Genomic DNA, 11621 nt, shown 5'->3' with positions numbered 1-11621 from the left:
GCGTTTGTGCTACTTTCATCTGTGTGGGGCTAGGCGAGTGAGCAGTAGCGCGCCTGACGGTCAAGGGGAGAACTACTGTGGAGTTTTGAGCGTTTAAGATGGCGATGAGTGTGCGTGTAAGCAAATATTAGACACAAGGAGCAAAGAACAGAAAATCTGCCTCTAATAAAATGTATTTTACTGTTTTTTTTCTGTATATTTCTGTATTTGTTTCCCCCCAATGGATCTTGAGTAGTGTAAGGTAATACTGATAGGTATCAATGATGCAAGTACTTGTATGTGTTTGGAACGAACGTCAGGTATAAATAGCAGTGCCAGGCGCTAGGTAGTTAATCTTTGCGCAGTGGCATTATCGTAACCAGTGAAGTATAACTGAGGTGCGATTATTGCTAGTTGAAAACTTTTACCAATACCCCGCCAGAGAGACGTGAAATACCGTCTCTGTGGCAATTTTTGGCAACCCCTGAGGGGGTGTAAGTGTCATAGAAACAATGCTTCAAACTGTGTTTATCTGTGTACTCATTCTGCACTTGTGGAAGTGTTTAGCTGATGGTTGTTAGGACCATGTACACAGACTAGTCTGTGTTCACTGATCAATTGTGTACATGTCTTAGGGAGCTGGTGACAAACATACTCCTCAGTGTAAGATGTTGTGCAACTGCTATGTGTGAATAAAGATGCCAATGTGGACAGTTGAAATGTGGTTCTGTCTAGTGGCAATTCTTGCTCCATAGCATACTTGTGGTACACACATGCAGTGATTACTGATACATGTAGGATTTGACAAAACTTCTGTCAGAATTTAGTGGAGGAGACTAGGGCAGTACAGTGAGAGTTGGTGAGTGTGTGGGAGGCAGGTGTTGTACTTAATTCATTTTCACAGCACTGCCAGTGTTATAATTTGTGTTTGTGTCCTGATCATTAGATGCATGTTTGATCCTTTTTGGACACTGCTGTGTGTACACCTTGATAATTAGAAACTTATGACCATGGAACTGCTGTTTGATAATATTGGGCAATGAGTCTGTTGACTTGAGATGATTGATGTGTTAGGCTGCACAGTGCCTAGTAAGGGCACTCACATTGAGGACAGTGTCCTATCTGGTGGGTGTTACACGAAGCAGGAAGAACTGTAATGTTGTGCAAGGCTTTGCCTCATTTTGAGAATACATACATGTGCTGTAGTGTGCAGAGCAGAGGGATTGAAAGAAAGGTAAGGGCTAGTAGCTATTTGGGTGGTAGCTAATGCAGCCCCTGATGTTGAGGTTTTGTTGAACCTTTATGTAGCTTACATGTTTCATCTAAAGGCTGCTGGTGGAAAATCTCCTTCATGCAGTAATAACAGTGATTGTGCAGTAAAATTTGGTGGGCTGCAGCCATGGCATTTCCATTTTGAACAGTGTGATTAGTGCATTTCTTGGTGAATTCCTTGAACTGTGGATTTACTGTGCAAATGTGACACATAATACAGTGTGATAGTTTAAATGGATGGTGAGCTTAATGATGGTCCAGTGTGCTATGAGAATGTATTGCATGTGGAATACTGAAGAGAGGGAACCAGTGCTTGTGGGGTAAATTTTGTGACTGTATCTGTGAATATAAATCATAGAATGCAATGAAAAATACAGTGGTAGAGGAAGTGTAGGTGAGAATTGTAGCAGGAGTCGTTTTTTTTTTTTTTTTTTTTTTTTTTTTTTTTTTTTTTTTTTTTTTTTTCTCTCTCTTCATTTGAGAATATGACTCTTCCTATATGCAAGGTGAGCAAAATTTGCTGCCTACTTATAGCACAAATGGATCCATAGAAAATGTCTTATTGTTTGGATCTGTTATGAATGCTTGGCACTCGAGATACTATTTAGCACACATTCAGATATTTTCATTTTTGTCAGGCAATATATTAGCTGGGCCAATGAGACAGCAGGCAGGTTTGGATACTGTTAGCTTTCTATGATTCTTCTTGGACAAGAACATAAACAGTAGAGGAGTCCAAAATATATATTTTTGTGCAGGTTGTTTGGCGCAATGTGGAATAGGCGTGTATCTTGTATATCTAAGACTGCAGCACGTGTTCCCAGCGCTATGAAGCAATTTACTGACTGATTTCTAGTTGTACTTTTCTGCAAGGTAAACTCATTTCAACAACTTAACCCAGCTACATGAGAGGATTTGTAAATCTCATTTCATTGTGTTTCCAGGGTGCCTAATCTGTTACACCAAATATTTCACCCATCGACATTAATCAATTTCACGGCATGATTCGAGTAAAAACAGCTTTTGCTGAGAAGTGTATAGTTTGTTAAGTTAATGTAAATGCAGTTGGCAGTTTTCTTGGTGTCTAGTACTAACCAGCGGCCACAAAATAACAAAATCTAACGATGAGTCTTAATGGGTGTGCCGGTATTTGCTAAATGAGGTTGTGCTACTTTCATCTGTGTGGGGCTAGGCGAGTGAGCAGTAGCGCGCCTGACGGTCAAGGGGAGAACTACTGTGGAGTTTTGAGCGTTTAAGATGGCGATGAGTGTGCGTGTAAGCAAATATTAGACACAAGGAGCAAAGAACAGAAAATCTGCCTCTAATAAAATGTATTTTACTGTTTTTTTTTCTGTATATTTCTGTATTTGTTTCCCCCAATGGATCTTGAGTAGTGTAAGGTAATACTGATAGGTATCAATGATGCAAGTACTTGTATGTGTTTGGAAACGAACGTCAGGTATAAATAGCAGTGCCAGGCGCTAGGTAGTTAATCTTTGCGCAGTGGCATTATCGTAACCAGTGAAGTATAACTGAGGTGCGATTATTGCTAGTTGAAAACTTTTACCAATACCCCGCCAGAGAGACGTGAAATACCGTCTCTGTGGCAATTTTTGGCAACCCCTGAGGGGGTGTAAGTGTCATAGAAACAATGCTTCAAACTGTGTTTATCTGTGTACTCATTCTGCACTTGTGGAAGTGTTTAGCTGATGGTTGTTAGGGACCATGTACACAGACTAGTCTGTGTTCACTGATCAATTGTGTACATGTCTTAGGGAGCTGGTGACAAACATACTCCTCAGTGTAAGATGTTGTGCAACTGCTATGTGTGAATAAAGATGCCAATGTGGACAGTTGAAATGTGGTTCTGTCTAGTGGCAATTCTTGCTCCATAGCATACTTGTGGTACACACATGCAGTGATTACTGATACATGTAGGATTTTGACAAAACTTCTGTCAGAATTTAGTGGAGGAGACTAGGGCAGTACAGTGAGAGTTGGTGAGTGTGTGGGAGGCAGGTGTTGTACTTAATTCATTTTCACAGCACTGCCAGTGTTATAATTTGTGTTTGTGTCCTGATCATTAGATGCATGTTTGATCCTTTTTGGACACTGCTGTGTGTACACCTTGATAATTAGAACTTATGACCATGGAACTGCTGTTTTGATAATATTGGGCAATGAGTCTGTTGACTTGAGATGATTGATGTGTTAGGCTGCACAGTGCCTAGTAAGGGCACTCACATTGAGGACAGTGTCCTATCTGGTGGGTGTTACACGAAGCAGGAAGAACTGTAATGTTGTGCAAGGCTTTGCCTCATTTTGAGAATACATACATGTGCTGTAGTGTGCAGAGCAGAGGGATTGAAAGAAAGGTAAGGGCTAGTAGCTATTTGGGTGGTAGCTAATGCAGCCCCTGATGTTGAGGTTTTGTTGAACCTTTATGTAGCTTACATGTTTCATCTAAAGGCTGCTGGTGGAAAATCTCCTTCATGCAGTAATAACAGTGATTGTGCAGTAAAATTTGGTGGGCTGCAGCCATGGCATTTCCATTTTGAACAGTGTGATTAGTGCATTTCTTGGTGAATTCCTTGAACTGTGGATTTACTGTGCAAATGTGACACATAATACAGTGTGATAGTTTAAATGGGATGGTGAGCTTAATGATGGTCCAGTGTGCTATGAGAATGTATTGCATGTGGAATACTGAAGAGAGGGAACCAGTGCTTGTGGGGTAAATTTTGTGACTGTATCTGTGAATATAAATCATAGAATGCAATGAAAAATACAGTGGTAGAGGAAGTGTAGGTGAGAATTGTAGCAGGAGTCGTTTTTTTTTTTTTTTTTTTTTTTTTTTTTTTTTTTTTTTTTTTCTCTCTCTTCATTTGAGAATATGACTCTTCCTATATGCAAGGTGAGCAAAATTTGCTGCCTACTATAGCACAAATGGATCCATAGAAAATGTCTTATTGTTTGGATCTGTTATGAATGGCTTGGCACTCGAGATACTATTTAGCACACATTCAGATATTTTCATTTTTGTCAGGCAATATATTAGCTGGGGCCAATGAGACAGCAGGCAGGTTTGGATACTGTTAGCTTTCTATGATTCTTCTTGGACAAGAACATAAACAGTAGAGGAGTCCAAAATATATATTTTTGTGCAGGTTGTTTGGCGCAATGTGGAATAGGCGTGTATCTTGTATATCTAAGACTGCAGCACGTGTTCCCAGCGCTATGAAGCAATTTACTGACTGATTTCTAGTTGTACTTTTCTGCAAGGTAAACTCATTTCAACAACTTAACCCAGCTACATGAGAGGATTTGTAAATCTCATTTCATTGTGTTTCCAGGGTGCCTAATCTGTTACACAAATATTTCACCATCGACATTAATCAATTTCACGGCATGATTCGAGTAAAAACAGCTTTTGCTGAGAAGTGTATAGTTTGTTAAGTTAATGTAAATGCAGTTGGCAGTTTTCTTGGTGTCTAGTACTAACCAGCGGCCACAAAATAACAAAATCTAACGATGAGTCTTAATGGGTGTGCCGGTATTTGCTAAATGAGGTTGTGCTACTTTCATCTGTGTGGGGCTAGGCGAGTGAGCAGTAGCGCGCCTGACGGTCAAGGGGAGAACTACTGTGGAGTTTTGAGCGTTTAAGATGGCGATGAGTGTGCGTGTAAGCAAATATTAGACACAAGGAGCAAAGAACAGAAAATCTGCCTCTAATAAAATGTATTTTACTGTTTTTTTTCTGTATATTTCTGTATTTGTTTCCCCCAATGGATCTTGAGTAGTGTAAGGTAATACTGATAGGTATCAATGATGCAAGTACTTGTATGTGTTTGGAACGAACGTCAGGTATAAATAGCAGTGCCAGGCGCTAGGTAGTTAATCTTTGCGCAGTGGCATTATCGTAACCAGTGAAGTATAACTGAGGTGCGATTATTGCTAGTTGAAAACTTTTACCAATACCCCGCCAGAGAGACGTGAAATACCGTCTCTGTGGCAATTTTTGGCAACCCCTGAGGGGGTGTAAGTGTCATAGAAACAATGCTTCAAACTGTGTTTATCTGTGTACTCATTCTGCACTTGTGGAAGTGTTTAGCTGATGGTTGTTAGGGACCATGTACACAGACTAGTCTGTGTTCACTGATCAATTGTGTACATGTCTTAGGGAGCTGGTGACAAACATACTCCTCAGTGTAAGATGTTGTGCAACTGCTATGTGTGAATAAAGATGCCAATGTGGACAGTTGAAATGTGGTTCTGTCTAGTGGCAATTCTTGCTCCATAGCATACTTGTGGTACACACATGCAGTGATTACTGATACATGTAGGATTTGACAAAACTTCTGTCAGAATTTAGTGGAGGAGACTAGGGCAGTACAGTGAGAGTTGTGAGTGTGTGGGAGGCAGGTGTTGTACTTAATTCATTTTCACAGCACTGCCAGTGTTATAATTTGTGTTTGTGTCCTGATCATTAGAATGCATGTTTGATCCTTTTTGGACACTGCTGTGTGTACACCTTGATAATTAGAACTTATGACCATGGAACTGCTGTTTGATAATATTGGGCAATGAGTCTGTTGACTTGAGATGATTGATGTGTTAGGCTGCACAGTGCCTAGTAAGGGCACTCACATTGAGGACAGTGTCCTATCTGGTGGGTGTTACACGAAGCAGGAAGAACTGTAATGTTGTGCAAGGCTTTGCCTCATTTTGAGAATACATACATGTGCTGTAGTGTGCAGAGCAGAGGGATTGAAAGAAAGGTAAGGGCTAGTAGCTATTTGGGTGGTAGCTAATGCAGCCCCTGATGTTGAGGTTTTGTTGAACCTTTATGTAGCTTACATGTTTCATCTAAAGGCTGCTGGTGGAAAATCTCCTTCATGCAGTAATAACAGTGATTGTGCAGTAAAATTTGGTGGGCTGCAGCCATGGCATTTCCATTTTGAACAGTGTGATTAGTGCATTTCTTGGTGAATTCCTTGAACTGTGGATTTACTGTGCAAATGTGACACATAATACAGTGTGATAGTTTAAATGGGATGGTGAGCTTAATGATGGTCCAGTGTGCTATGAGAATGTATTGCATGTGGAATACTGAAGAGAGGGAACCAGTGCTTGTGGGGTAAATTTTGTGACTGTATCTGTGAATATAAATCATAGAATGCAATGAAAAATACAGTGGTAGAGGAAGTGTAGGTGAGAATTGTAGCAGGAGTCGTTTTTTTTTTTTTTTTTTTTTTTTTTTTTTTTTTTTTTTCTCTCTCTTCATTTGAGAATATGACTCTTCCTATATGCAAGGTGAGCAAAATTTGCTGCCTACTATAGCACAAATGGATCCATAGAAAATGTCTTATTGTTTGGATCTGTTATGAATTGCTTGGCACTCGAGATACTATTTAGCACACATTCAGATATTTTCATTTTTGTCAGGCAATATATTAGCTGGGGCCAATGAGACAGCAGGCAGGTTTGGATACTGTTAGCTTTCTATGATTCTTCTTGGACAAGAACATAAACAGTAGAGGAGTCCAAAATATATATTTTTGTGCAGGTTGTTTGGCGCAATGTGGAATAGGCGTGTATCTTGTATATCTAAGACTGCAGCACGTGTTCCCAGCGCTATGAAGCAATTTACTGACTGATTTCTAGTTGTACTTTTCTGCAAGGTAAACTCATTTCAACAACTTAACCCAGCTACATGAGAGGATTTGTAAATCTCATTTCATTGTGTTTCAGGGTGCCTAATCTGTTACACAAATATTTCACCCATCGACATTAATCAATTTCACGGCATGATTCGAGTAAAAACAGCTTTTGCTGAGAAGTGTATAGTTTGTTAAGTTAATGTAAATGCAGTTGGCAGTTTTCTTGGTGTCTAGTACTAACCAGCGGCCACAAAATAACAAAATCTAACGATGAGTCTTAATGGGTGTGCCGGTATTTGCTAAATGAGGTTGTGCTACTTTCATCTGTGTGGGGCTAGGCGAGTGAGCAGTAGCGCGCCTGACGGTCAAGGGGAGAACTACTGTGGAGTTTTGAGCGTTTAAGATGGCGATGAGTGTGCGTGTAAGCAAATATTAGACACAAGGAGCAAAGAACAGAAAATCTGCCTCTAATAAAATGTATTTTTACTGTTTTTTTTCTGTATATTTCTGTATTTGTTTCCCCCAATGGATCTTGAGTAGTGTAAGGTAATACTGATAGGTATCAATGATGCAAGTACTTGTATGTGTTTGGAACGAACGTCAGGTATAAATAGCAGTGCCAGGCGCTAGGTAGTTAATCTTTGCGCAGTGGCATTATCGTAACCAGTGAAGTATAACTGAGGTGCGATTATTGCTAGTTGAAAACTTTTACCAATACCCCGCCAGAGAGACGTGAAATACCGTCTCTGTGGCAATTTTTGGCAACCCCTGAGGGGGTGTAAGTGTCATAGAAACAATGCTTCAAACTGTGTTTATCTGTGTACTCATTCTGCACTTGTGGAAGTGTTTAGCTGATGGTTGTTAGGGACCATGTACACAGACTAGTCTGTGTTCACTGATCAATTGTGTACATGTCTTAGGGAGCTGGTGACAAACATACTCCTCAGTGTAAGATGTTGTGCAACTGCTATGTGTGAATAAAGATGCCAATGTGGACAGTTGAAATGTGGTTCTGTCTAGTTGCAATTCTTGCTCCATAGCATACTTGTGGTACACACATGCAGTGATTACTGATACATGTAGGATTTGACAAAACTTCTGTCAGAATTTAGTGGAGGAGACTAGGGCAGTACAGTGAGAGTTGGTGAGTGTGTGGGAGGCAGGTGTTGTACTTAATTCATTTTCACAGCACTGCCAGTGTTATAATTTGTGTTTGTGTCCTGATCATTAGATGCATGTTTGATCCTTTTTGGACACTGCTGTGTGTACACCTTGATAATTAGAACTTATGACCATGGAACTGCTGTTTGATAATATTGGGCAATGAGTCTGTTGACCTTGAGATGATTGATGTGTTAGGCTGCACAGTGCCTAGTAAGGGCACTCACATTGAGGACAGTGTCCTATCTGGTGGGTGTTACACGAAGCAGGAAGAACTGTAATGTTGTGCAAGGCTTTGCCTCATTTTGAGAATACATACATGTGCTGTAGTGTGCAGAGCAGAGGGATTGAAAGAAAGGTAAGGGCTAGTAGCTATTTGGGTGGTAGCTAATGCAGCCCCTGATGTTGAGGTTTTGTTGAACCTTTATGTAGCTTACATGTTTCATCTAAAGGCTGCTGGTGGAAAATCTCCTTCATGCAGTAATAACAGTGATTGTGCAGTAAAATTTGGTGGGCTGCAGCCATGGCATTTCCATTTTGAACAGTGTGATTAGTGCATTTCTTGGTGAATTCCTTGAACTGTGGATTTACTGTGCAAATGTGACACATAATACAGTGTGATAGTTTAAATGGGATGGTGAGCTTAATGATGGTCCAGTGTGCTATGAGAATGTATTGCATGTGGAATACTGAAGAGAGGGAACCAGTGCTTGTGGGGTAAATTTTGTGACTGTATCTGTGAATATAAATCATAGAATGCAATGAAAAATACAGTGGTAGAGGAAGTGTAGGTGAGAATTGTAGCAGGAGTCGTTTTTTTTTTTTTTTTTTTTTTTTTTTTTTTTTTTTTTCTCTCTCTTCATTTGAGAATATGACTCTTCCTATATGCAAGGTGAGCAAAATTTGCTGCCTACTATAGCACAAATGGATCCATAGAAAATGTCTTATTGTTTGGATCTGTTATGAATGCTTGGCACTCGAGATACTATTTAGCACACATTCAGATATTTTCATTTTTGTCAGGCAATATATTAGCTGGGGCCAATGAGACAGCAGGCAGGTTTGGATACTGTTAGCTTTCTATGATTCTTCTTGGACAAGAACATAAACAGTAGAGGAGTCCAAAATATATATTTTTGTGCAGGTTGTTTGGCGCAATGTGGAATAGGCGTGTATCTTGTATATCTAAGACTGCAGCACGTGTTCCCAGCGCTATGAAGCAATTTACTGACTGATTTCTAGTTGTACTTTTCTGCAAGGTAAACTCATTTCAACAACTTAACCCAGCTACATGAGAGGATTTGTAAATCTCATTTCATTGTGTTTCCAGGGTGCCTAATCTGTTACACAAATATTTCACCCATCGACATTAATCAATTTCACGGCATGATTCGAGTAAAAACAGCTTTTGCTGAGAAGTGTATAGTTTGTTAAGTTAATGTAAATGCAGTTGGCAGTTTTCTTGGTGTCTAGTACTAACCAGCGGCCACAAAATAACAAAATCTAACGATGAGTCTTAATGGGTGTGCCGGTATTTGCTAAATGAGGTTGTGCTACTTTCATCTGTGTGGGGCTAGGCGAGTGAGCAGTAGCGCGCCTGACGGTCAAGGGGAGAACTACTGTGGAGTTTTGAGCGTTTAAGATGGCGATGAGTGTGCGTGTAAGCAAATATTAGACACAAGGAGCAAAGAACAGAAAATCTGCCTCTAATAAAATGTATTTTACTGTTTTTTTTCTGTATATTTCTGTATTTGTTTCCCCCAATGGATCTTGAGTAGTGTAAGGTAATACTGATAGGTATCAATGATGCAAGTACTTGTATGTGTTTGGAACGAACGTCAGGTATAAATAGCAGTGCCAGGCGCTAGGTAGTTAATCTTTGCGCAGTGGCATTATCGTAACCAGTGAAGTATAACTGAGGTGCGATTATTGCTAGTTGAAAACTTTTACCAATACCCCGCCAGAGAGACGTGAAATACCGTCTCTGTGGCAATTTTTGGCAACCCCTGAGGGGGTGTAAGTGTCATAGAAACAATGCTTCAAACTGTGTTTATCTGTGTACTCATTCTGCACTTGTGGAAGTGTTTAGCTGATGGTTGTTAGGGACCATGTACACAGACTAGTCTGTGTTCACTGATCAATTGTGTACATGTCTTAGGGAGCTGGTGACAAACATACTCCTCAGTGTAAGATGTTGTGCAACTGCTATGTGTGAATAAAGATGCCAATGTGGACAGTTGAAATGTGGTTCTGTCTAGTGGCAATTCTTGCTCCATAGCATACTTGTGGTACACACATGCAGTGATTACTGATACATGTAGGATTTGACAAAACTTCTGTCAGAATTTAGTGGAGGAGACTAGGGCAGTACAGTGAGAGTTGGTGAGTGTGTGGGAGGCAGGTGTTGTACTTAATTCATTTTCACAGCACTGCCAGTGTTATAATTTGTGTTTGTGTCCTGATCATTAGATGCATGTTTGATCCTTTTTGGACACTGCTGTGTGTACACCTTGATAATTAGAACTTATGACCATGGAACTGCTGTTTGATAATATTGGGCAATGAGTCTGTTGACTTGAGATGATTGATGTGTTAGGCTGCACAGTGCCTAGTAAGGGCACTCACATTGAGGACAGTGTCCTATCTGGTGGGTGTTACACGAAGCAGGAAGAACTGTAATGTTGTGCAAGGCTTTGCCTCATTTTGAGAATACATACATGTGCTGTAGTGTGCAGAGCAGAGGGATTGAAAGAAAGGTAAGGGCTAGTAGCTATTTGGGTGGTAGCTAATGCAGCCCCTGATGTTGAGGTTTTGTTGAACCTTTATGTAGCTTACATGTTTCATCTAAAGGCTGCTGGTGGAAAATCTCCTTCATGCAGTAATAACAGTGATTGTGCAGTAAAATTTGGTGGGCTGCAGCCATGGCATTTCCATTTTGAACAGTGTGATTAGTGCATTTCTTGGTGAATTCCTTGAACTGTGGATTTACTGTGCAAATGTGACACATAATACAGTGTGATAGTTTAAATGGGATGGTGAGCTTAATGATGGTCCAGTGTGCTATGAGAATGTATTGCATGTGGAATACTGAAGAGAGGGAACCAGTGCTTGTGGGGTAAATTTTGTGACTGTATCTGTGAATATAAATCATAGAATGCAATGAAAAATACAGTGGTAGAGGAAGTGTAGGTGAGAATTGTAGCAGGAGTCGTTTTTTTTTTTTTTTTTTTTTTTTTTTTTTTTTTTTCTCTCTCTTCATTTGAGAATATGACTCTTCCTATATGCAAGGTGAGCAAAATTTGCTGCCTACTATAGCACAAATGGATCCATAGAAAATGTCTTATTGTTTGGATCTGTTATGAATGCTTGGCACTCGAGATACTATTTAGCACACATTCAGATATTTTCATTTTTGTCAGGCAATATATTAGCTGGGGCCAATGAGACAGCAGGCAGGTTTGGATACTGTTAGCTTTCTATGATTCTTCTTGGACAAGAACATAAACAGTAGAGGAGTCCAAAATATATATTTTTGTGCAGGTTGTTTGG

The 11621-nt window shown here is 40.0% G+C and overlaps 5 non-coding genes across 5 annotated transcripts; all 5 read left to right on the top strand.

Annotated features, from left to right (window-relative positions):
• Positions 1–332: 332 nt before the first annotated feature.
• LOC126452114 (U4 spliceosomal RNA) lies at positions 333–472 on the top strand. Its single transcript, XR_007584510.1, has one exon. It is a non-coding gene; the product is annotated as a U4 spliceosomal RNA (small nuclear RNA).
• A 2271-nt stretch (positions 473–2743) lies between these two features.
• LOC126452113 (U4 spliceosomal RNA) lies at positions 2744–2883 on the top strand. Its single transcript, XR_007584509.1, has one exon. It is a non-coding gene; the product is annotated as a U4 spliceosomal RNA (small nuclear RNA).
• Positions 2884–5148: 2265 nt separating this feature from the next.
• Positions 5149–5288, top strand: LOC126452112 (U4 spliceosomal RNA). The gene has a single exon (XR_007584508.1). It is a non-coding gene; the product is annotated as a U4 spliceosomal RNA (small nuclear RNA).
• A 2260-nt stretch (positions 5289–7548) lies between these two features.
• On the top strand, positions 7549–7688 carry LOC126452111 (U4 spliceosomal RNA). The gene has a single exon (XR_007584507.1). It is a non-coding gene; the product is annotated as a U4 spliceosomal RNA (small nuclear RNA).
• Positions 7689–9947: 2259 nt separating this feature from the next.
• Positions 9948–10087, top strand: LOC126452110 (U4 spliceosomal RNA). Its single transcript, XR_007584506.1, has one exon. It is a non-coding gene; the product is annotated as a U4 spliceosomal RNA (small nuclear RNA).
• The last annotated feature ends 1534 nt before the right edge of the window (positions 10088–11621 follow it).

Source organism: Schistocerca serialis, unplaced genomic scaffold (genome assembly GCF_023864345.2).
Source record: "Schistocerca serialis cubense isolate TAMUIC-IGC-003099 unplaced genomic scaffold, iqSchSeri2.2 HiC_scaffold_766, whole genome shotgun sequence".
Classification (NCBI taxonomy): Eukaryota; Metazoa; Arthropoda; class Insecta; order Orthoptera; family Acrididae; genus Schistocerca; species Schistocerca serialis.
Note: the sequence above shows the minus strand (reverse complement) of the source record. Positions and strands in the feature narration are given on the sequence as shown.